Source organism: Mus caroli, unplaced genomic scaffold (assembly GCF_978045245.1).
Source record: "Mus caroli unplaced genomic scaffold, Mus_caroli_1 scaffold_9, whole genome shotgun sequence".
NCBI lineage: Eukaryota > Metazoa > Chordata > Mammalia > Rodentia > Muridae > Mus > Mus caroli.
The window spans coordinates 26528725-26555025 of NW_028227264.1; the positions used below are offsets into that span (position 1 = coordinate 26528725).

At 39.5% G+C, this 26301-nt stretch overlaps 1 pseudogene; it reads right to left on the reverse strand.

Annotated features, from left to right (window-relative positions):
* Nucleotides 1-606: 606 nt before the first annotated feature.
* Nucleotides 607-25809, reverse strand: LOC110303457 (pyruvate dehydrogenase E1 component subunit alpha, somatic form, mitochondrial-like; annotated as a pseudogene).
* Between the last annotated feature and the right edge of the window lie 492 nt (nucleotides 25810-26301).

A 26301-nucleotide genomic window follows, 5' to 3' on the forward strand; every position in this document is an offset into this window, starting at 1 on the left:
CAGTTTCTGGAAAGATAAAGCATACATATTTTATAAACTAGTGTAATTACTTAAATGTGAAAGTTTAAAAAGTATGCCTTGCAATGGGAGTACAATTTCATGTTTGTTAAATGTCTAAATGGAGAAAATTAAATTATTTTACTTTTGAAGTGACTAAAGTACCCTTATTTTAAGACACATGATTTTATGTAGCCTTTGATCAGACATGATGGTCAGTACCAACCTGAGCCCAGCCTCCACTATTCGTGGTGGTTGCTACAGTTCTACCTATGCTCTGCATTTCTCTAGCAGGCTTCCATGAGGGCATTCATAGCTATGATCACACCACCAAACGGCAGAGTTCTTCCTTTTAGTAACTGACCCAGGATATGATGAAGGCAGGTCATAAACTCTGCATTACCCATCTCAAATCCTATACAAATCTAATACACTCTTATTCATATGAGTACACAGAATACAACAATGTACAAACTGCATGCAATTTTACTCTCCCTTAATTTACATGTTTTCAAGACTTTTGTTGTCTGGGTATTTTCTGTCAAACTTGAGAGCACAAATTGTTCCTTACACCGGATGAGGCACACCTATACATCAAACAGTCTCCCATTACCTGACTGACTTAAACTTGATCCACTGGTTGGCCTCACGAACTTCAAAGGGAGGCTCACTGCTGTAGATGCGATAGCCTAGTTCCTCCAACGGGGCTCTGGATCAACCGTGGCAAACTTGGCAGCATCCTCGACTTCTTTCCTCACTTCCACATCAATCTCCTTTAATTCCTCAACACTTGCAAGATTGCTGTTCATCAGTCTATCCTTGAGAAGCATAATAGGGTCGCTCTTACTTCTTACTTCCTGGATTTCTTCTCGAGTGCGGTAACTTATTCCAGGGTCACTCATGCTATGTCCATGGTAGCAGTAAGTAGCTCCATCAGGATAGACCCTTACCAGACCTGTAATAGGCAGCTGCAAACTTTGTTTCCTTTGGACACACAAGATATCCATTCCATCTACCCTCAGTCCAGGAATAAAATCTTCTCTTTTGTAGTAGTCCGTTCTGGCTGCTCCTCTGTCAACCGATATTCCCATGCCATAGCAGTTATTCTCACAGATGAAAATACAAGGTAATTTCCACAATGCTGCCATATTTTAAGCTTCAAATATCTGACCCTGGTTAGCCACACCATCGCCATATACTGTCAAACAGACCTCATCTTTTCCATTGTACTTGCAGGCCAGAGCAATCCCTGCTCCCAGAGGCACCTGACCTCCAACGATGGCATTGCCCCCATAGAAGTTCTTGGCGTACATGTGCATTGGTTCGCCTTTCCCTTTAGCACAGCCTTCTCTTCGTGCTGTTAGCTCCGCAAGAACTGCACAGACAGGCAGGCTCCAGGTGAAGGTGAAGCCATGCGCACAATGGGCGGGGATGAGATGGTCTGTGGGGTTTATGCCAGCCTCCAGGTCCACACAGCAGGCTTCCTGACCATTGCACAAGTGACAGAAAACACGAATAATTTTCTGCTTATACAGTTGATCTGCCTTTAGCTCCATCTGGCGCACAGTGTGCATCATCCTGTGTAGTACTTGAGCCCATCCTCTCTGGTGAGCACTGTGGTGACTGGAGGGTCCTAACGGATGAAGGTCAAATTTCTTAATCTCAAATATAGCATCATTTGAAAAATTACGGGAAGCTACCAGCACTCCGCTTGCTTACAGGTAAACTAGCAGTTTCTTTTCCTGAAGATTTGAAGAGTATTCATCAGGTCCCATAAGAAAGCATAGTTAATATGTAACACAATGTATTTTGTAGCATTGGGGTTGACCTTGGTGAGGGTAAGATCAGCATGTTCTGTATATCTCCCTCACAGACACTTTCAACTCCAGTTCTCAAAGACCAAAGGCACTCTCTTAGCTTCTGCAGGATCCTGTATACACACGATATACATAAATTCATTCAGGTACACAAATACCTTTAAATGCTAAAATGATGAACACATAATAATTCCAATAATTACATATTTAAACATTTTGATGTATTTAATATTAGAGACAACTGTAGATTCATGGGTTGTGGGAAGCCATTCTGGACTCCTTGGCCACCCGGATGGAAATCTATGCCAGGCAGTAAACAAGCCCATATTTGGTGGATGGCTTGCCCTTAATCCCTGATTGGCTGAGCAAGCCTGCCTGGTGAGTTGATGTGACCTGTGGTGATTGGTTGAGGCGTGGTTGTGGCTTGAGTGGATAAAAAAACGCTTGTACCCCGAGGCTGGGGGATTTGAAGAGAGAATCTGCCTGAGTAAACTGCTTTAAGGAGAACCAGTGGATGGTGGACGCAACAATGGGCTACTGTTTATCTTTGCATAGACTGACTCTAAGTCTCAAGGACATTTAGTTGCCAGAATTTCATTTTGAAGTCAGTCATGTAGAAACAAATGTTCCTTTCAGAAAGTATTTACATAGTAAGCCAATGTCCTAAGTAGGAACAGGAAGAATTTCACTGTGTCTTAAAGGTTTTTCAAACTAAATTATCATATTTAGAAACCACTCATTATTTTCTATACAACATTATAGCTAAAGTATTACCTGATAAATTTATACTAGTTATGATTCTCAGTTAAGGAGCATTTGCTGTGCTGTCGGATTGCCCAAGAAAATGGAGTTTCTTACATAGTTTTCCAAATCTAAATCATGTAGATCTAATATGTTGCAAATGTAATAATTAGAAAAAAGAATTCATTTATGTATTTTGATATTCTCATAGAGTTTATATTTTGTTAACTATCTTCAAATATATGTGTTTCAAATTTTGCAGGTGGCTTGCTCTTAATCATTTGGAAGAAGACTATGATTTCTTCAGAGAAAAGTCATGTTTTAGGATGTTTCATTATTAATAGGTGACTCCTACTACCAATTTCTAACTAGTCTAAAATGGTTTCATTAAAACTTGGAAATTTTAATTCTATATTTAAGGCAATTATTATAGTCAGTATTTTCTTTTATTTCTTGTTTTTTCTATCCATTTTGTACCTCAACATTTCAATGTATTGGCTAGTTATAATTTCAGCCCAACAGCTCTATACCCAACTAAATATTAATTAACTATTGGATGCCTGAGTTAAAAATAAATATAACTTATACCTAAAGCCTTCCCAGTTTGGAATGTGCTGAAGTGGGAAACAGGACTGGACTTAGACAGAGAATGATGATATCTTGCCTTTAAACTCTCTAAGTATGTTGAATGGTAAACTTGCTTATATGGGGTAAAAAAAACCTAAAACCTTTCTGGCTTAGTCTGTGGTTAAAATCTGCTGGCTTTGGTTATTAACACCTGTTCCTTAACAGCAACAGATTAAGTAAAGCATTAATTTGTAGGCCTGTTTTCTCTTTTGCCGAGAAGGTTCTACCCTTTTATTATTAAATGAATTAAGCCCACGTCTGTAAGAAAAAAAGCTTTATCCTCTTTAATAAGACTAAGTCTACCTTGCTCTTATGAAAAATTCATTTCCATCCCATGTTCAAAATGTTATGTAATATAGCAGATTATATCTGCTGAAATAATTATTAATTAATTAATAAATCCTGGCACGAGGACACTATCTGCCCCAGAGGCTCATGTCCCCAAATGAAACTCAGACACATAGCCTTCATATTTTAATATGCCTTAAACAGCTCAATAGCTGGGCCATTGCCTAACATCCACGTGGTTATTCCAGAGCTATTACTTACTAACTGCATGCTCTATCTTGGCTGCCCTGAACCCAGGTGGGTGCCTTGCTTTCTCAGCTCTCTCACATGACAGCTATGCCTCTCTGTCCTGCACACTTCTCAGGCATCTCTCCTTTCCTCCACACTCTCCCAGCATGGTGGATCTCCTCTTTGCCTCCTCCCAATCCCAAGGCTAGGAATCCTAAAACCTCACCTCTGTCTGTCCTCCCCAACTATTGGCTGTTGGCATCTTTATTTACCAATCAGAACCAACAAGGGGAAGGTTTCCAGAAGCTGTATGCTGGCCCCGTGTAAACAGTTTTGGGGGGAAGATAATTAGCATGAGAATACAAGCAGCTACCTATATCTATCTAGTCTTGCTTGTTGTATCCTCTGTCTCTCCCTTCTCTCTCCCTCTGTCCCTTCCTCCCTTCCACCTCCCTCCCTTTTCTCCTCCCTCATTCCCTCACATCTCCCTCACTTCTTCCCTCACTCCCCCTCTCCTTGTCTCCTTTTGTATCTGTACTTCTTTGAACTCTGGTGGTAGTCTACAGTGGTCTCAAACCCTTTTTCCTCAGCTGTTCTGGAACAAGAGATAGTGTGGCTTCCAGGTTGTCCATGCTGAGATTACAATAAACAAGCAAACGACAACAACTACAAAATCTACCACCATAGTCAGTTTCTAGTTCGTGACACTAGAGAAAAAGGATAATTCTTATTAATCATGATTACTTCCATCTGGATCTTCTTGTCAAGACTTCAAATGCACAAAGATAATTTTGGATGAATAAGAGGGAGAGTGATATTTGAGATCAGCTTCTTTGGAGAGGGATTGAGTAAGTATGTACAAAAATTCTTGAGCAGAAAGGTGTAGTCTGCTTCTAAAATTGGGCTCAATATTCACTTTCCCTTCCTAGTGAGGCAATTTATACAGGTAAGTGTGGAGATCATTCATCCATGTGTACAGTGAGATGACAATCCCCACTATAAAACAATCACATTTCAGTTTGATATCCTATCACCCCCAAAGCATGTATTATCATCAAAATTACTTGACATCATGAGGAGGAATGAGAAAGAATATACTAGATTCACAAGTATATGAGTATGCAGCAAAGAAAATATGCTTAACTTGATTATATCATTATTGAAACTGATCCTTTCTTTCTTTTTGCTTTCTTCTTTCTTTGTATTCTTTCTTTTACCACAAGCATATCCCTCCAGAGTAATACACAGTGAGAAGACTTCCACTTTCTATCACCCCCATTCACACAGCTTTGTCCCTGTGCCATATGAAGCTGTGAGTGAGTGGAGAGAAAAATGGAACATAAAGTGCTTTGTTTAGAAGTTTAGGTACCTAAAATCATTTCCATCCATCAAGATAGAATAAAAATGTCATTGTAAAAATTGCTTTGTTATATTTTTCATGTTAGACTACAGGTTTGCAATAAAAGACAAAAGCAGCCTACCTTTCAGTATCCATTGCCAGTTATTCTCTGATACTGTATCTTAGAGTAGACTTTGGATTAATTATTTAAAATTTATCCGTCCTTACATTTAAAACAATGAACTGTGTTAGATAGATTACAAATACTGGAAAGTGATACCCACATCCTCATATGACTTTAGTATTGGTGAGTTTATCATGGAGGTCTATTTCTGAAACCTATCCATAGCTTATGTGCAGTCTATTCCTGTGTCTGCCCAGACCTTCCACAGAAGAATGAAGCGTTTCTTCCTGCTCATCTGTCACATCTTGTTTAATTTCCTATCTGAGAAAAGTGAACCCAGAACGTGCTTCAAAAGTGATAAAATGAAAAATAGCAAAGCCGTGTGATTGTTGTAGAAATTCAAGACAATAGTTAACCACCACAAAATTCTGCATCTTAGTAAACTGATCGTAAGTAAGAATCTTTCCTTCTTTAGATATCAAATGAAAATCATAGAAAAGATTCATAGCTATACAAGTAAGTGTGTAGGTCATTTTTTCTCGTGTTCAACTCTGGGAAGTGACAATCAGCTATAAATCAATCACATTTAATTTTAATAACCTATCACCTCCAAACCATGTATTACTATTAAAACTACGTAACATATCGAGAAAAATGGTAGGAATTCACTAGATCCATATGTATACCAGTAAGCAGCAAAGTAAGTATGTGTAACTTGATCATTATCATTACTGCAATTGATCATGGAAGTTATAACTTCCAAATTGGCTCTTAGTTCTGACCTTGGAGAAATAATTCGCCTTTATTTCTAGATTGTCAGAGTCTGAAGCATCCCTTTTCAGACTAAGTTTATTGAATTATTGATAATTGACATTGATTGGGGGCATGATTCATTGCAGACACACACAGGGACACATACACATGTACATATATACATGGTTTGTATTATAGATTTCTTCTCTACTTCTTTCTGTACTGCACTATTTATCATAACTTAATAAACCTGGCTTGCATTGAATTTTATACTCTACATGAGAAAATTTTTGACTGTAACATAGATAAAGTGGTGAGACCCCTGTAATTCTGTTTGTAATTCAGACAGAAGTGAGAATGATTTACAGCTCTGGAACTTGTGAGTGACCTCTGTGGTCAGGGAAGTCCTGTTGTCTAAATCCTTAAGCATGTGGAACTGGACACATGTTCTAAATAATTAATATCCAAACTAAATTGTGTAGTTTGAGTGGTGTCCTTGTAGTTCAACAATTAGAAGCTTTGAGGGAATTCTCACACATGTTTTCAAGCACAGTGCATATAATATCACTTCACATAGCAATGAAATCATTGCCATTTCTTAAATTATGAAGTTTGAGCCAACATTTCCTTTTAATATTTGGCCCAGATTTCAATTAAAGTTCAACTGCTATTTTCTGTTTCTTGAATATTGAGGTAACTTTTTTTTTTCTAGACAGGGTTTCTCTGTGTAGCTTTAACTGTCCTGGAACTCACTCTGTAGACCAGGCTGGCCTCAAACTCAGAAATCTGCCTGCCTCTGCCTCCTAAGTGCTGGGATTAAAGGCATGTGCCACCATTGCCAGGCTTGAGTTAACTTTCATCTATCATATAAAATAAAGACCTATCTTCATTCCATAACTATGGATAGTGTGAGAATACACAGTGTGCCAACAGAGTCCTTTCCTTCATAAATGGGTTTTAATCCCTTAAAAGAGATCATTTAAACACTTGTGCATACTTATTTCTATAGTGTTTATTTGATACCACTGTGTTGTTGATTGTCAACCATTATACTACCACACAATTTTGATTATGACAACATTGTAATGAGTTTTTACAAGTGGGAATGTTACATCTCTGTTCTTTTTTATTTTTTCATTTTATGTTATGTTATTTATTTATTTAGGTTTTTTGAGACAAGGTTTCTCTGTGTAGCCCTGGCTGTCCTGGAACTCACTTTGTAGACCAGGCTGGCCTCAAACTCAGAAATCCGCCTGCCTCTGCCTTCTGAGTGTTGGGATTAAAGGCGTGCACCACCCCACCCAGCTGTTCTTTTTTATTATTGTTTTGTTTAGCCCAAGGCTTTTACAATTCTTTATGAATTCTAGAATAGCTTTGCTTGTAATCTTATAGTGAATGACACTGGAATATCTGGAGGTATGGCAGGTAATACCTTAATTTTAATGTATTATTAATTTATTTTAAATTTTTATAATTTTACTTTCCATTAATTAAAAATTAAAATTATGGATTTTGTAATTAATTTGCATAATGCTGATACCATGTTCTTAGCAACTTCTTGTCCATTAACATGGACTTTTCTTTCTTTGTCTTCTCTTTAGTTTATAATGAGAAAAGGCCTGTATCCTTTGTAAGTATGTTCACAGTACTGAGTTGGACATCAAAGCTAAGAAACTCACTTTAGATATGGAAGTATAAAAAATGAAGCTTTATTTTCTGAGCATTCAGGGAGCATCAGTTCCAGATCTGAACTGAGTTCTCAAAGGGAAATTGTATAACATATTTGTAGAATGGGAACAAAAAGAGAGGTGGATAGTGTGAATTTGTTATCCAGTTGTATATTGGCATTATGAATTAAACAAGCGAGTTCCCCTTGGAGACTGAGCCATGTCCCTGGCACCTTGCTTCATGTCCTCTGAATAACGTCATATGATACCATGATGTTTGTACAGGCTCAAGACTTTTTTAAACAAGGCAGCAATCTTATCTCAACTTTATGGAGCTACATAGTCCAGTGATTTTTACTGTAACTTAAGAGAGTGTAGGGCAAAAAGATGTTAACATTCAGGCAGCAGACCAAGGCTTGGAATTACTTTGGGCTCTTCAACAGTTCTTTATTTCCAATGTTATTGCCAATTAATAGCTTTCTGGCATTCTTCTTAGTCCAATTTTGTAGAAATGCACCTGTTTTGTCTAATGATTTAGAATTCTCCAACATTGCTAACTGAAAAAAATTACAGATTTTTAAGCTTGTCTGGTTCCCTGAAGGCATCCAAGGAAGCCCAGTGCATGCAGGGCAACTGGTAAGCAACCCTTCAGACGAACCACAGCTGCTGGGAGTCTTATGGTACCCATAGACTCAGGACCCATCACTCCCCCAACCCCTGACCCACAAATTCCATGCCCCTCCCTACCAGTGTCTTCCCTCAGGGTAGACCACCAGCTTGTGTGCTCCACTGATGATATCACAGCCTGAAGGCATTCCAGGAGTTCTGCTGCATGCAGGGCAACTGGGCATTTAACACCACAGTCTGAAGACCTCCCATGAGCTCCACTGCATGCACAGCAACGGACTTAACAATTTGAAAGGCTCTCTGGAGTTCTGCTGCACACAGTTAACAGACCTCACAGACTAAAATCTCCCAGGACAACAGCTAAACACAGAACAACATCTTGATTGGTACTCTGAAGACCCAACAGTCTGAAGACCTCCAGGAGATCTGCTGTAGCCAGGGCAACAGATCAGCAGCTTCCCTGCCCCTCTGAAGACCTCACAATCTGAAGGCCCCATAGAAGGTATGCTACATCCAGGGTCACAGGCCTACCAGAAGACCAGAATCAACCCAGGGGCAAAGGAGGCAGGCTCCAGAGAGACACCCATACCAGCAAAGACCAGAGATAACCAGATGGTGAGAGGCAAGCCCAACACCATAACAAAAGCCAAAATACTTTGATATCATCAGAACCTGGTTCTCCCACCACACCAAAGCTTGGATACACCAAAACACCAACAAAATCAGGAAGCTGACCTAGAATTCTATCTCATGAAGATAAATGAGTCCTTTAAGGAGGGTATGAATAGCTCACTGAAAGAATATAAGAAAATACAGGTAAACACGTAGAAACCCTTAAAGAGAAAATAAATAAATCCCTTAAAGAAATATAAAAAACCACAATCAAACAGGTGAAGGAATTGAACAAAGCAGTCTGAGACCTAAAAGTGGAAGTAGAAAGAATAAACACAAATGGAGGCAACCCTTGAAATGGAAAACCTATGAAAGAAATCAGGAAAGTCAGAATACTAAATGCACAGAAAAAAAGAGAAGTAATATTGAAAGCTGTAAAGAAAATGGCCAAGTAACATATAAAGACAGACATAACAGAATTACAGTAGACTTCTTAACAGAGACACTAAAGGACAGAAGAGCCTAGACAGAGGTCATGCAGACTCTCAGAGAACACAAAGGCCAGCCCAGGCTAATATCCAGCAAAATTATTAATCAATATAGATGGAGAAATCAAAATATTATAGAACAAAACCAAATTCAAACAACATCTATCTACCAATCCATCCCTACATTCTAGAAGGAAAACTCCAAAACTATGAGGGTACCTACCCCAAAGAAGAAAACAGATACTAATCATCTCATAGCAAAGCCAAAAGGAGAGAATCACATGAGCATAATGCCACCTAAAACAACAAATATAACAGGAACTAACAATTATCTGTCTTTAATATCTCTCAATATTAATGGACTGAATTCACATTTAAGAAGACATAAGCTAACAGACTGGATACACAAACAGGATCCAGCATTTTCTACATACAAGAAACAATCTGCAATAACAAAGACAGACACTACCTCAGGGTAAAAGCCTAGAAAAAAATCTTCCAGGCAAGTGGTTCTGAGAAACAAGCTGCAGTTGCCATCCTAATATCCAATAAAATATATTTTCAACCAAAGTTACCAAGCAAGATGAAGAAGGACACATGATATTCATCAAAGGAAAAATCTACCAAGAGAAAGTCTCAAATCTGAACATTTATACCTCAAATGCAAGGGCACCCACATTCATAAAAGAAACTTTACTAAAAACTCACATTGAACCCCACACAATAGTAAGTAGATAATTCAACACCTAATTCTCACTAATGGACAGGTCATTGAAACAGAAACTAAACAGAGACATGGCAAAACTAATAGAGGTTTTGAACCAAATCAATTTAACAGATATCAACAGAACACCCTAAAATAAAAGAATATACCTTCTTCTCACACCTCATGGTTCTTTCTTCAAAACAGATCATATAATCTGTCACAAAACAAGCCTCAATCAATACAAGAAGATTGAAATAATCCTATCAGATAACCACAGACTAAGGCTGGTCTTCAATAACAACAAAACAACAGAAAACCTACATACCAATGGAAACTCTTTACTCAATGATAACTTGTTCAAGGAAGAAATTAAAAAAATGAATTAATGACTTCCTGGAATTCAATGAAAATGATGACCCATCATACCCAAACTTATGAGACACAATGAAAGTGATTCTAAGAGGAAAATTTGTAACACTAAGTGCCCTTGTAAATAAAGTGGAGAGATCCTACAATAACAACTTCACCGCACAACTGAGACCTCTAGAACAAAAAGAAGGAAACACACCCAAGAGCAGTAGATGGCAGGAAATAGTCAAACTCATAGCTGAAATCAGTCATATAGAAACAATGAGACTAATACGAAGAATCAACAAAACTTAAAGGTGGTTCTTTGAGAGAATCAACAAGATATACAATCTTCTAACCAAACTAACTAAAGGGCCCAGAGGCATTATCCAAATTAACAAAATCAAAAATGAAAAGGGAGATAAAACAACAGAAATGGAGGAAATTCAAGAAATCATCAGATCTTACTGAAAAAGCCTATACTCAACAAAACTGGAAAATCTAGATGAAATGGATGATTTTCTAGACAGATACCACATACCAAAGTTAAATCAAGAACAAGTAAACTATTTAAACAATACCATATCCCCTAAGGAAATAGAAGTCATTAAAAACCTCCCAACCAAAAAAAAAAAAAAAAAATCCCAGGACCAGATAGCTTTAATGCAGAATTGTATCAGACCTTTGAAGAAGTGGTACTACCAATATTCCTCAAACTAGTCCAAAAAAGAAACAGAAGGATGACTACCTGGTTCATTCTATGAAGCCACAATCACTCTGATACCTAAAACACAAAGACAAAACCTAAAAAGAAAGAGAACTTCAAGACCAATTTCATTTATGAATATCAATGAAAAAATACTAAATAGAATTTTTGACAACTGAAACCAAGAACACATCAAAACCATCATTCACCATGATCAAGTGGGCTTCATCTCAGGGATATAAGGTTGGTTCAATGTACAAAACCCCATTAATGTAATTCACTAGATACAGAAACTCCAAAAAAAAAAAAAATTCACATGATCATCTCAGTTAAGTGAGTTAGATTTAAATTAGCTAAAAAAAGCACTTAACAAAATGCAGCACCCCTTTATGTTAAATGTTTGGGAAAGATAAGGAATTCACATCCCATACCTAAACATAACAAAAACAATATACAGCAAACCAAGAGCCAATATCAAATTAAATGGAGAGAGAAATACTTGAAGCAATACCATTAAGATTGGGAACAAGACAAGGATACCCATTCTCCCCATATCTATTCAATATTGTACTTGAAGCTCTAGCTAGAGCAACAAGACAACAAAAGAAAATCAAGGGGATACAAACTGGAAAAGTAGAAGTCAAAGTATCAATATTTGCAGATGATATGATAGTGTAGTGACTATTTCCAGTTGTCACCTTGACTATATTTGGAACAATCTATAATCCAGAACTGGAAGGCTCACCATTGATCCTATTCTTGGGGCTGGGAGATGCAAGTTTCTACCTGGATCTTGGCATAGAGATCTTGAGGCATAGTGGCTATGAATCCCAGTAGACTAAGGCAAGGAGATCTCTGAGTTCAAGGTCATCTGGGATAAAGCAAGTCCCAGATCCAGGCAGATGGCACACACCTTTAATCTGGGCCACACCTTCTGCTGGAAACCTACATAAGGACATTGGAAGGAGGAAGACTCTTCTTCAAATGCTTGCCTTGTGGGACTGAGCAACTGCTAGATCTTTGGACTTCCATTCACAGCTATTGCTGAACATTTTGGGGGATTTGGACCACAAACTGTAAGTCATCAACAAATTCTCTTACTATATAGAGACTACCCTTAAGTTCTGTGACTCTAGAGAACCCTGACTACTACAGAAGTTGGTGCCAGGAGTGGTTCTAGAGGACCAGAAGTATAAGGATGAATCTTTTAAGAATCTGGAATTGGCTGAATTCACCAGCACCTTCGACTACTGAAACCTCTCCAGATACTCTCTCTCTCCTGGGAGCTCAGAGAATATTGAAGACCTGTGATTGAAAATACATTTCAAACTTAAAGAAGCTAATATCTTTGATTGTCTTGATACATCAGGTGATTTGGTATACAAAACTTTCTACAAATTGGGGAGAAAATCGGAAAATGATTTTGCTGGCTTGTTGCTCGACCATCAGTTCCACCCCTTGAAATAATGCCCTTTTCACATGAAGAAATTAATCCCTCATAGTCTGATAAACCAGCAGTGACTTTCTCTGAAGAAAATGCCAGACAAGACAATATTGATGTTTCTCAAGGCCCACCAATAGTTTCTTTCTTACTTATAAGCAGATTCAAGGCAAAACAGGTCCCTACAAGGGAGATAAAATGTTTAGTCCATGAGGAAATGTGCTACACTAAGGAGCTTGATGAGTTTGCCAATTCATTCAAACAGAGGTCTGTGAAATATGTGTGGGAATATATTTTAAGGGTATGAGATAATGGTGGAAAGAATGTAAGAGTAGATCAGGCTGAGTTTATTGACATGGGCCCTCTGAGTCTTCACTCAAAAGATTCTAGGTTTAATATGGAAGCACACACAGTTAAAAAAAAAAGTGTCAGAAGTTTGTTTGGTTTAAGTGTTTATCAAAAGATGACCTACTGAAAAGGAGTTGGAAATGTCTAATATTATTTGGCTTAGTGTTAATTAAGGGATTTTAAGGCTCAGGGAAATTGCAATGCTATGTGTATATGTTCTGTAAAACCCAATCCTCCCCAATTGGAAGGCCCAGAAGATATGTCCTTCATGAGTCCTATAAGACACAAACTGATGAGAGAGGCACCAGCACATTTGAAGAGTTTTGTCCGTGCCCTTTTCCTTGTTCCAGACCTTAGGATTGGAGATGCTACTGCTCAATTAGATGAATTAAATGCAAGGGGTTTAATTGGACCCCAAGGTAACAAGGGTGAGGTAGCAGCATTGAATCACCAGAGACAAGGTGATCGTAGTTATTATAATGGACAGCATAGACAAAACAACGTTTATAATGAAATAGCTCATAATGATTAGCAAAGGAGAGGTGAAATTTATAATGGCATGACTTGTTTGGACCTTTAGTACTGGCTAATCAGTCATGGTGTTTCCAGGCATGAAATAGATAGGAAGCCTACTGCATATCTATTTGATCTGTATAAGCAGAAATATTCTCAAATGAATGAAAGAAAGGCTACATTGGATGGTGGCAAAAGGCAATCTTGGACAGTGAATCAATTTCCACACTTGAGCCAGTTTGCAGACCCAGAACACATTGAATAAAGGGATGTCCAGGCTCCCCTGAGGAAGGAGCTTGATAAGACATCTAAAAGTTTGCTATCATCTTTTCTCCAGTTTTCCCCCAGAGGGACCTATGGCCTTTTACAAGGGTAACTGTACAGTGGGGGAAAGGAAATAATCAGACATTCTAGAGTCAATTGGACATTGGTTCTGAATTGATGCTGATCCCAGGAGATCCCAAGAAACATTGTGGCCCTCCAGTTAAAGTAGGGGCTTATGGAGGACAGGTGATTAATGGAGTTGTGACTGATGTCTGGCCCACAGTAGACACTGGATGGAACACATCCAGTGGTCATTTCCCCAGTTCCAGAATGTATAATTGGGATTGATATACTTAGAAATTGGCAGACTTCTCACATTGACCTGTGGTGTGAAGGCTGTTATGTTTGGAAAAGCTAAATGGAAGCCTTTATAGAGTTGCTCTGCCAAAGAAAAGAGTGAATCATAAAGAGTATTGTACTCCTGGAGGCATTGCAGAAATTATTGCCACTATGAAGGACTTGAAAGATGCAGGGGTAGTGGTTCCCGCCACTCTCCAATCTGGCCAGTGCAGAAGACCAATGGATAATGGAGAATGACAGTTGACTATCGAAAACTAAATCAGGAAGTAACTCCAATTGCAGCTGCAGTACCAGATGTAATTTCATTACTTGAGCAAATGAACACATCTGTTGGTACCTGGTAGGTAGCTATTGATTTAGCAAATGCCTTCTTCTCAGTACCTGTCCGTAAGGGCCACCAAAAGCAATTTGCTTTCAGTTGGAAAAGCCAGCAGGTTTTTGTTTGTTTGTTTGTTTGTTTGTTTGTTTGTTTGTTTTACAGTTTTGCCTCAGTGACTTATTAACTCTGCTGCTCTGTGTCATAACTTAGTTAGAAGGGATCTTGATCTTCTGTCTTTTCCAAAAAATATCCCATTGGTGCACTATATCAATGACATTATGCTGACTGGACCAAGTGACCAGGAAGTCACACCACTTTGTACTCATTGGTAACACATATGTGTGTCAGGGAATGGGAAATAAATCTAACCAAAATCCAAGGGCCATCTACCTCAGTGAAATTCTTAGGAGTCCAGTGATGTGGGAAATGCAGAGATTTTTCTTCTAAGAAAAAACACAAGTTATTGCACCTGGCCCTTCCCACCACCAAGAAAGAAGCAGAACTTTTAGTGAGTCTATTTGGATTCTGGAGACAGCACATTCCTCACTTGGGCATCTTACTCAGGCTCATTTAAGTGACTCAGAGATCTGCTAGCTTTATGTGGGGCCTAGAACAGGAGAAGGTTCTTCAACAGGTCCAGGCTGCTGTGCAGGCTGCTCTACCACTTGGACTGCATGATCCAGCAGACTTGATAGTACTTGAGGTGCTGGTGGTGGGTATAGATGCTGTTTAGATCCTCTTGCAGGCTCCTGTAGGTGAATCACAGAAGAGACCTTTGAGATTCTGGAGCAAAGCTCTGCCATCATCTGCAGAAAACTATTCTCCCTTCGAAAAACAGCTCTGGGCCTGCAACTGGGCCTTAGTGGAAACTGAACATTTGGCAATAGGACACAAAATTACCATGTGACCTGAACTGCCCATCATGAGGTGGGTGTTATTAGACCTTCCAAGTCGTAAAGTGGGACATGCAGAGCAGCAGAAAATTATCAAATGGAAGTGGTATAAATGTTATAAGGCCCAAGCAGGTCCTGGAGGCATAAGCAAGTTACATAAAGAAGTTGCTCAAATGTCTATGGTTTCTACTCCTGTTACAATGCCATCTGCTGCCAAGAATGTACCTATACCCTCATGGGATGTTTCTTATGATCGACTGAATGAAGAAGAGAAGACTAGGACCTGGTTTACTGATGGCTCTGCACGCTATGCAGGCACCACTCAAAAGTGGATACCTGAAGCATTACAACCACTTTCCAGGGCAACCCTGAAAAACACAGGTAAAGTAAAATCTTCACAGTGGGCAGAACTTCGGGCAGTACATATAGTATTACTGTTTGTTTGGAAGAAGAAATGGCCAGATGTATGATTGTTCAATGACTTATGGGCTGTAGCCAATGGATTGGTTGGATAGTAAGCAACTTGGAAAGCTCACAATTGGAAAATTCGTGAAAAAGACATCTGGAGGATAAGTATGTGGATAGATCTCTCCAAATGGGCAAAGGATATAAAGATATTTGTGTCCCATGTAAATGCTCACCAAAAGGTGACTTCAGCTGAGGAGGAGTTCAGTAATCAAGTGGATAAAATGACCCGTTCTGTGGACAGTCAGCCTCTTTCACTAGCCATCCCTGTCATTGCTCAATGGGCACATGAGCAAAGTGGCCATGGTTGCCGAGATGGGTGTTACGCTTGGGCTTAACATAAGGTTCCAGGAATCAAGGGGTGGAAAAGGAAATAGTTCCACTTACTATCACTTCTAGTGACCCTCTAGGAAAATTTTTGCTTCATGTCCCCACAACCTTAGGTTCTGCTGGCCTAGAAGTTTTGGCTCCAGAGGAGGGAGTGTTCCTACCAGGAGCTACAACAAACATTCCCTTGAATTGGAAGCTCAGACTTCCTCCTGCTCATTTTGGGCTTCTAATGCCCTTAAGCCAGCAGGATAAGAAAGGAATAACAGTGTTAGGGGGAATGATAGATCCAGATTACCATGAAGAAATTGGATTGACTCTCCACAATAAAAGTAAAAATGATTATTTCTGGAGTAGAGGAGATCCCTTCGGGCATCTCTTAGTACTACCATGTCCTGGGATTAAAGTCAATAGGAAACTATAACAGCCTAATCCAAACATGATGAAGAAGGGCACAGACCAACTGCTCCTCCAGGAAAAGGGCCAAGACCTGCTGATGTGATATTTAAGTTGCGATACTAAAAGAATGTTCCAAGTATGTTTGTGATTGTACAAAGAATCATGTTAGGCATATTTATGACTTTGATGTTCTTTCACAGGGACATGAGACATTATTTGTGTCAAGTTGACAAGGGGTGAATTGTAATGGCTATTACTGGTTGTCAACTTAACTACATCTGGAATGAACTACAATTCCGAATTGGAGGGCTCACCTGCGATCCAGATTGAGGCTGTGAGACATGAGTTTTTAATCTTTATCTTGACATGGATATCTTGACACATAGTGGCTATGAATCCCAAGGGATTAAGACAAGGAGATCTCTGATTTCAAGGTCAGCCTGGGACAATACAAGTCTCAGATCCATGTGTGGTAGTACATTCCTTCAATCTGGGCCATACCTTTTGTTGGAGATCTACATAAGGTCATTGGAAAAAGAAAGATTTCCACTCCTTTGCCTGCTTGCATTTACTGGACAACATCTGTTGGAATCTATTAGCCTTGTGGGACTGAGTAACTACTAGGTCCTTGGACTTCTCATTCACAGTTGACCATTGTTGGGGAGTTGGACTACAGACTGTAAGTCATTATAACAAATTCCCTTACTATATAGGGATTACACATAAGTTCTGTGACTCTAGAGAACTCTGACTAATACACTATCATATGGAGACATCTATACCTGGGTAAGATATCCTCCAGCAATTCCTTGGCCACTACCTTTGCTGTCTCAGCCTTATTTGGGAATGCCTTTATCCATTCAGAGAAAGTGTCCACAAATACTAAGCAGATATGTATAGCCGTATATTCCCAGCTTCATCTGTAAAATCAATTTTCCCAGTAGGTGTCCTGGTCTCTTACTGCACAGTGAGCAATCTGGATGTTTGGGGTTGCTGGAAGTTTTGCTCAGCTTGCAAGCTTTACAGTTTGTTACTATATTCTCAAGAGTGTTCTGTATATCCTTGAAAGTCACTTTGGATTGTCTGACTGCCTCTGCCATTCAACTTACACCCATGTGGTTGACTCTGTGGATTTTTCTGAGAACAGTTCTTGTTAAAAAGGTGGGTAATATTAGCTTTCCTTCAGTCAATCACCATGAGCCCATTTAATTTCTTCTTCTGTACATACAAGTTGCTCTGGGTGGTTCAGGTAGGACAGTGGCCAACACAGAGATGGCTTTTTCCTTTAAGGCTACCTCCTTAGCAGCCTTGTTAGCCAGGTTACATCATTGGTACTGTTCCTTTTTGGTGCTCTGGGCAATGAATGTTTACCATTTTTTGGCAGCCAGAGGGCTTTAATAAGTTGTAGAATTTCATCTTTATTTTTGATTATTCTTCCTTCTGGTGTTAGGAGCCCTCATTCATGGTAAACCTATCCTTGCACATGAGTGGTTGCAAATCCATAAGGGCTATCTCTGTAGATATTAACAGCTAGTCCTTTTGCCATGATTAAAGCCTGTGTTAATGCTATCAGCTCAGTTCTTTGAGCTGAAGTGCTTGGAGAGAGACTGAGTCCTAACTATCTCTGTTTCTGTAGTCACCACCACCCCTGCTTTCCCCTGACCCTCATGAATGAAGTTGCTTCCATCCATTATCTAGGTCTGCTGTGCCTCCAGCAAAGGAAAGTCCCTCAAGTAATGTCGAGTACACTATATATATAACTGGAGTAGAACCTCACCACATTGATGGAGTCAGGAGGGGTAGGAGAGTCGCTGGGTTCACAGAAACAGGCAGCTGGAAAAATAACTTGACCAGGGTTGATTAGTAAAGTCTGATAATGAATCATGCAGGCATTACTGGGCCATCAATCAGGTGTTACTTGAGTACCCTTTCAATTGCATGGGGGGGGTAATCACTATCAAATTCTGTCCCAAAGTTAATTGATCTGCATCTTTAACAAACAGTGGTGTGGCTGCATTAACACCCAGGCAAGGTGGCCATCCTGCTGCCCACTTGGTCCAGTTTCTTTGATAAATAAGCCACCAGTCATTTCCATGGCCCTAGAGTTTGGGTCAAGACCCCTTTAACTCCCCCTCCTTCAGCAATCTGTTGAAGCTTGATGTTTTCTTTCTCCTGGATCCAAGGTTTTGCTGGCTAGAAAGACTATAGAGAAATCTCAATTCTAGCCTGTCTTAATCTGTTTTTCTTCTATGTTCTCTCTGTTATTGTATATCTTCTCTACAACTTCCACTAGATCCCTAGACAACTTCTCTTTTAATCTTTCTTGCCTCTGTAGTAACTTTATCCTAATGTCTGGCACTGACTGATTGATGAAAGCCAGGGCTCCTGTGATAGAATTATTTGTTCTCTCAGGATCTATGTGTGTATAGCAGTGAAAAGCCGCCATGACCCATTCACAAAATGCCTCTGGACTTTCATCAATTTCCTGACTAACATGTCTAAACCTCAGCAAAATTATTGTTGTGACCAGCCAAAAGAGCCCGAGGGTAGACCTGGAGATGTCACTGAGTAGGTGACTGCACTAAGTGTCCTAAGACACATGGAAGGGAGTAGTTTTTGATTCTCTGTGGGCTGAATATGACAAGATGATTTCACTGGAGACCCTAACCCTTCACATCTCAGAGACTACATTTGTTCAGACAGGGAGTGAGCAGTTCTCCAAGCAAGAAGGATAGCCATTTACTGAGCAAAATGAGTGAGCACTGTGACATGCTCCAGTGGGGGATACATCTGCCCACTAGGGGCCTCTTCTGCACAATTTGTCCATGCTTGGATCCCTGTTCTCTCGGAACTCACGTCCCCATGCAGGGAGATCACAGTTACACCCTGTGACTATTCCTGTTAGTGAGATAGCATTTGGGGGGTGGGGGGAGGAAGAGGGAAGACTTTTGAAACACTTTATCTTCTACTGCTGATACCATAGGGATATGATAGGTCCCCAATTCAGTGGACATCCAACATCAAAAGCTGGCTACTCCAAGCTGCAATGAATGGTGCCTAGCCTTAACTTCCTTAAAATGAGTCAGAATAAGATTAAGGTGAGAAACAGTCTGTCCCATGGCACCCATGACAGTCCAATACAAATAAAGACCAAACAACACAATAAAAAAGAATAGACAGGCACAAAAGAGCTATTTCACTATTGAAAACAAAAATAAATCCTCAGATTCACAGACTCCCGCTTCAGAGACTGAAAGCAGCAGAGGGAGGAAAGCAACAGTAGGTGGAGCTCTCCAGCTTCACCAAAAATTCTTCCAACTGATAGGTGGATACTTTATCCACCCAGGGTTGGGGATGGGAGGGCAGAAACATCTTCCTGACCACTGAAGCTGTGACCCTCCAGTGGGTCTGCTCTTAGCCACTACATGCCACGTATATAGATACCTGGAGGCTTTCTCAAAAGCGAAAGCAAGAATAGACATAGACATTACACAAGACAATAACCAGCGGTATCATACATCTCAGGTCAGGTGTCTTGGAAGTCTGGAAGTTCCCACCCAATGCACCTAATGTGCTCATATTGCAAAAATTGGATACACTATTTTGTTTGTTTGTTTGTTTGTTTTTCGAGACAAGGTTTCTCTGTATAGCCCTGGCTGTCCTGGAACTCACTCTGTAGACCAGGCTGGCCTCGAACTCAGAAATCCTTCTGCCTCTGCCTCCCGAGTGCTGGGATTAAAGGCGGGTGCCACCATGCCCAGCTTGTATTCACTATTTTTAAAAAACTCTTTATTTGTTATTATTTGGGTACAGAGTAGAGAATAAAGTTCTGAAAGTGGGGACACTTACATCTTTCTGCTGTGTGTCAGTGTTTATCATGATGGTATCACTTAGCCAGCGCCTCTCTTCTCATACTGGGCATTAGCTGGTGTGAGAAAATGAGGGCAGAAGCTCAGGGAGAAATGGGAGGAGGTGTTCAGATGCTGCCCCCTTGTGGTCAAAGAAACTGGCACAGGATCTCCGATAAAAGAAAGGAGAAGAGTAATTGTCAATTTTGAGGAAGTTTTTTATTCTCAGCTTACAAGTCTTTAAAGCTCAGTAATATTTTGTTAATAATATTTCCTCAACATGGCTGTTTGGTCAGCATATTTTTGGAAAGCATACATAGTAAATGATTTCACAACTAGGAAATGAAATGCTTAGTGATTGAAACTGGGTTGGATTTTCTTCTCATTTCTTATCTTCTCATTCGCTTAGGTTAGTGGAAATCCTCAAGTTTTTTTTCAAGTTATTCTGCAACCAATATCTGCAGCTTCAAGGTAAAATTTTGATAGTCTTCAGCATTCTTTCATAGGCATCCTCACACTTCTGTCATTAAAATGGGATTATAGCACTGGGTTTTCCACTTAACCTTTCAACGTGTTTATTCATAAGTGTCTGCTTTTAGTAAATTACTTTAAAATGATAAAGGTAGGTCTTACAGGCTTACTTTGTTACCTCTCCCTTTTAAAAATTTTATATTTATTTGTAGGAGTGTGTCTTTGCATACACACCTTTCTCCACAAGTATGTAGAGATCAGAGCACAACTGGTATAGTTGATCTTTTCTTTCCTCCATGTGTGTTCTGGGACAGAACTCAGGTAGTCAAGATGCTGGTGACTTTACTCACTGAGCCATCTCACCCACCCTTGGAGTCCCATTGTTTTTATGTAGATATCCTCCTTTTAACTTCTGTGCTGATTGGCTGATTATAGTGATATATTTATTGCTACTATAATTTTGAAAACAGAGCAACTTAAATATCTCTAGAGAAATTAGTTAACTTATAAAATGTGTTGGATTTATAAGAGGACATCTTTTCTGATGAATTTTATCTTATAAATTGTGATGGTTCATCTTAGGTAGCAATTTGACTACATCTGGAATCCACTAAAACCCAAGTTCATATAGCCTGTTGCTGCAAAAGATATTAAATACAGCTTCTTCAGGATCCCAACATAGACTGAAAAGCAGTAGATAACCAGAAATCATCCCAGATTCCAACACCAAATTGGGACTTCTGAGATAACCAGACTCATGAAGTAAATAAATGCTCAGCCATTTCAATGCAAGGCATTCATTCCTGGATTACCTGGCCCCTACACTGTAAGTGTTGTGCCCAGATTGTAAAATCTCCCAAAAGACCACCAGGAACCACAACTCCGATGCAAGCCCATGAGAGTTTTTATTCAAGCTCAAGAGCTTGGGCCGCGGACCTTTTTGATGCAACAGGATAGGAGAGTGGCCCCCAGGTCTAGGGGCAGGGGAGTTATAAAGAAAAAGAAAACTTGAGGATTTCCAAGCCTTGGCATTTCATGAGAGAGTAAAGGAATGTTGGCCTTTAAGCTAATTCATTTATAAAACCTGGTCAAAGCACAAGGAAGGAGTATACATCAAAAAGGGGCATCTTGACCTGGGAATGACTTATGTTATCTTTGCCCATTCTGTTGTTATGAGCTAGCTGTAGCTGCTGTTTCTATTTTGCAGCTGATTTGTCTCAAACCTCAAGGGTTGAGAGCCATGTCCCTCTAAGGGAAGGTTAACTTAGGATGGATACTTAAGAAAAAAATGAAGTTTTTTCTGCTATCTTAAACCCTTCATAATTCAATGTAATAAATCCTATACACAAAGAGAGCACTAACATATATATATTTTAAAGTTTAAAGTTGAACATAGTCAATAACTTCTTGCAATATTTGTGCCTAAGAGTTTGATATGACCGTGTACATCAACAACTACAACAACAAACATTTCCAAATAGAAAGCAAAGTCTTTCAAATAATCAGTTTTTTTAATTAGGTATTTTCCTCATTTACATTTCCAAAGCTATCCCAAAAGTCCCCCAAACCCTCCCCCCCCCTCCCCTACCCACCCACTCCCACTTTTTGGCCCTGGCGTTCCCCCTGTACTGGGGCATATAAAGTTTGCAAGTCCAATGGCCTCTCTTTCCAGTGATGGCCGACTAGGCCATCTTTTGATACATATGCAGCTAGAGTCAAGAGCTCTGGGGTACTAGTTAGTTCATAATGTTGTTCCACCTATAGGGTTGCAGATACCTTTAGCTCCTTTGGTATTTTCTCTAGCTCCTCCATTGGAGGCCCAGTGATCCATCCAATAGCTGACTGTGAGCATCCACTTCGGTGTTTGCTAGGCCCCGGCATAGTCTCACTAGAGACAGCTATATCAGGGTGCTATCAGCAAAATCTTGCTAGTGTATGCAATAGTGTCAGTGTTTGGAGGGTGATTATGGGATGGATCCCTGGATATGACAGTCTATAGATGGTCCATCCTTTTGTCTCAGCTCCAAACTTTGTCTCTGTAACTCCTTCCATGGCTGATTTGTTGCCAATTCTAAGAAGGGGCAAAGTGTCCACACTTTGGACTTTGTTCTTCTTCAGTTTCATGTGTTTTGCAAATTGTAACTTATATCTTGGGTATTCTAAGTTTCTGGGCTAATATCCACTTAACAGTGAGTACATATCATTTGAGTTCTTTTGTGATTGAGTTACCTCACTCAGGATGCTGCCCTCCAGGTCCATCCATTTGCCTAGGAATTTCATAAATTCATTCTTTTTAATAGCTGAGTAGTACTCCATTGTGTAAATGTACCACATTGTTTGTATCCATTCCTCTGTTGAGGGGTATCTGGGTTCTTTCCAGCTTCTGGCTATTATAAATAAGGCTGCTATGAACATAGTGGAGCATGTGTCCTTCTTACTGGTTGGGACATCTTCTGGACATATGCCCAGGAGAGGTATTGCTGGATCCTCTGGGAGTACTATGTCCAATTTTCTAAGGAACCGCCAGACTGATTTCCAGAGTGGTTGTACAAGCTTGCAATCCCACCAGCAATGGAGGAGTGTCCCTCTTTCTCCACATCCTCACCAGCATCTGCTGTCACCTGAATATATGTTAGTCCCCTATCTGATTTAGGATAGGTAAAGATCCTTTCTAATCTGTTGGTGGTCCTTTTGTCTTATTGACGGTGTCTTTTGCCTTGCAGAAGCTTTGCAGTTTCATGAGGTCCCATTTGTCAATTCTCAATCTTACAGAGCAAGCCATTGCTGTTCTATTCAGGAATTTTTCCCCTGTGCCCATATCTTCAAGGCTTTTCCCCTCTTTCTCCTCTATAAGTTTCAGTGTCTCTGGTTTTATGTGGAGATCCTTAATCCACTTAGATTTGACCTTAGTACAAGGAGATAGGAATGGATCACTTCACATTTTTCTACATGATAACCACCAGTTGTGCCAGCACCATTTGTTGAAAATGCTGTCTTTTTTCCCCTTGAATGTTTTAGCTCTCTATTTTAAGAATCAGCCAAATGAAGAGCTGGTTCTTTGAGAAAATCAACAATATAGATAAAACTTTAGCCAGACTCACTCCTTCTACAAAAGTCTATACTCAACAAAACTGGAAAACCTGGAGGAAATGGACGTTTCTAGACAGATACCAGGTACCAAAGTTAAACCAGGATCAAGTTAATGATCTAAATAGTCCCATATCCCCTAAAGAAATAGAAGCAGTCATTAACAGTCTCCCAACCAAAAAAAGCCCAGGACCAGATGGGTTTAGTGCAGAGTTCTATCAGACCTTCAAAGAAGATCTAATTCCAGTTCTGCACAAACTATTCCACAAAATAGAAGTAGAAGGAACTCTACCCAACTCATTCTATGAAGCCACAATTATTCTGATACCTAAACCACAGAAAGATCCAACAAAGATAGAGAACTTCAGACCAATTTCCCTTATGAATATAGATGCAAAAATCCTCAATAAAATTCTCGCTAACCGAATCCAAGAACACATTAAAGCAATCATCCATCCTGACCAAGTAGGTTTTATTCCAGGGATGTAGGGATGGTTTAATATATGGAAATCCATCAACGCAATCCATTATATAAACAAACTCAAAGACAAAACCACATGATCATCTCGTTAGATGCAGAAAAAGCATTAGACAAGACCCAACACCCATTCATGATAAAAGTCTTGGAAAGATCAGGAATTCAAGACCCATACCTAAACATGATAAAAGCAATCTACAGCAAACTAGTAGCCAACATCAAAGTAAATGGTGAGAAGCTTGAAGCAATCCCACTAAAATCAGGAACTAGACAAGACTGTCCACTCTCTCCATACCTATTCTACATTGTACTTGAAGTCCTAGCCAGAGCAATTCGACAACAAAAGGAGATCAAGGGGATACAAATTGGAAAAGATGAAGTCAAAATATCACTTTCTGCAGATGATATGATAGTACATATAAGTGACCCCCAAAATTCCACCAGAGAACTCCTAAACCTGATAAATAGCTTCAGTGAAGCAGTTGGATATAAAATTAACTCAAACAAGTCAATGGCCTTTCTCTACACAAAGAATAAACAGGCTGAGAAAGAAATTTGGGAAACAATACCCTTCTCAATAGTCACAAATAATATAAAATATCTTGGCGTGACTCTAACTAAGGAAGTGAAAGATCTGTATGATAAGAACTTCAAGTCTCTGAAGAAAGAAATTAAAGAAGATCTCAGAAGATGGAAAGATCTCCCATGCTCATGGATTGGCAGCATTAACATTGTAAAAATGGCTATCTTGCCAAAAGCAATCTACAGATTCAATGCAATCCCCATCAAAATTCCAACTCAATTTTTCAACGAATTAGAAAGAGCAATCTGCAAATTCATCTGGTATAACAAAAAACCTAAGATAGCAAAAGATAGCTTTACTACAGAGCAATTGTGATAAAAACTGCATGGTACTGGTATAGTGACAGACAAGTAGACCAATGGAATAGAATTGAAGACCCAGAAATAGACCCACACACCTATGGTTACTTGATCTTTGACAAGGGAGCTAAAACCATCCAGTGGAAGAAAGACAGCATTTTCAACAAATGGTGCTGGAACAACTGGTTGTTAACATGTAGAAGAATGCGAATCGATCCATTCCTATCTCCTTGTACTAAGGTCAAATCTATGTGGATCAAGGAACTTCACATAAAAACAAATTACCTTTTTTAACCCATAGATTTGACATGCTAAAAAAAAAAAATCTATGCCATGTTTTGGGAAATAGTCTAATCACTAAAGTGCATGCTTTAAAGAAAGACCAAGGTCCTGGGTCAAATCCCCATCACCTACATCCAAAGTAACATACCAGCACATCAACTGTGGCAAGCACATCTAATCCCAATATTAGGGAGGCAGACACAGGCAAGTCTTGGTTCTTGCATGCCAGAAAGACAGCGCTAAGGTGTGTGCTCCAGGACCCTTGCTCAAATCATAGGATAGAGAGCTTGTAAAGGATGATACCAAATTTGTCCCAGTTTCCACATTTATGTACACACGTAAGTATGCTTACCTGCACAGACATGTTTCTATTCGCGTAAAAACACATTGCAAACATAAACATATACTGCTACGCTCTCTGGTCGAGTCAGCTGGACAAGCCGAAAGGCTTAAAAGTCACTCATGTGGCAAAAGAGTTTCAAGGAAGCTCTCTTCCTGGAGTCTAGCATTCTCTACCCATACATTAATTTTTCATTCCCGCCTCCCATTCTCGAGTTAGTCTAGTGTATGGATCCACGTGCTCTCTTTCAGTATTTTCCTATTATAAGTGCTTTTTAAAATTGAATTCTGACATGGCTAAAGCCTTCCACCAGTGTTCCAACAGTCCTAGAATGTCCTTGACCAAGATCAAGGGCTTGAAATTCAGTAAGACTGTAAAAGCTAAGACACTCCCTTACACAGGAATTTACCATCACTAAGGAAGAAGGAAGTTTCAGACCAAAGGAGAAACCAGAATAGATACTTAAAACCATAGCAGAGTTACACCCATACACATGTATTTACAATGGCCTAAGGG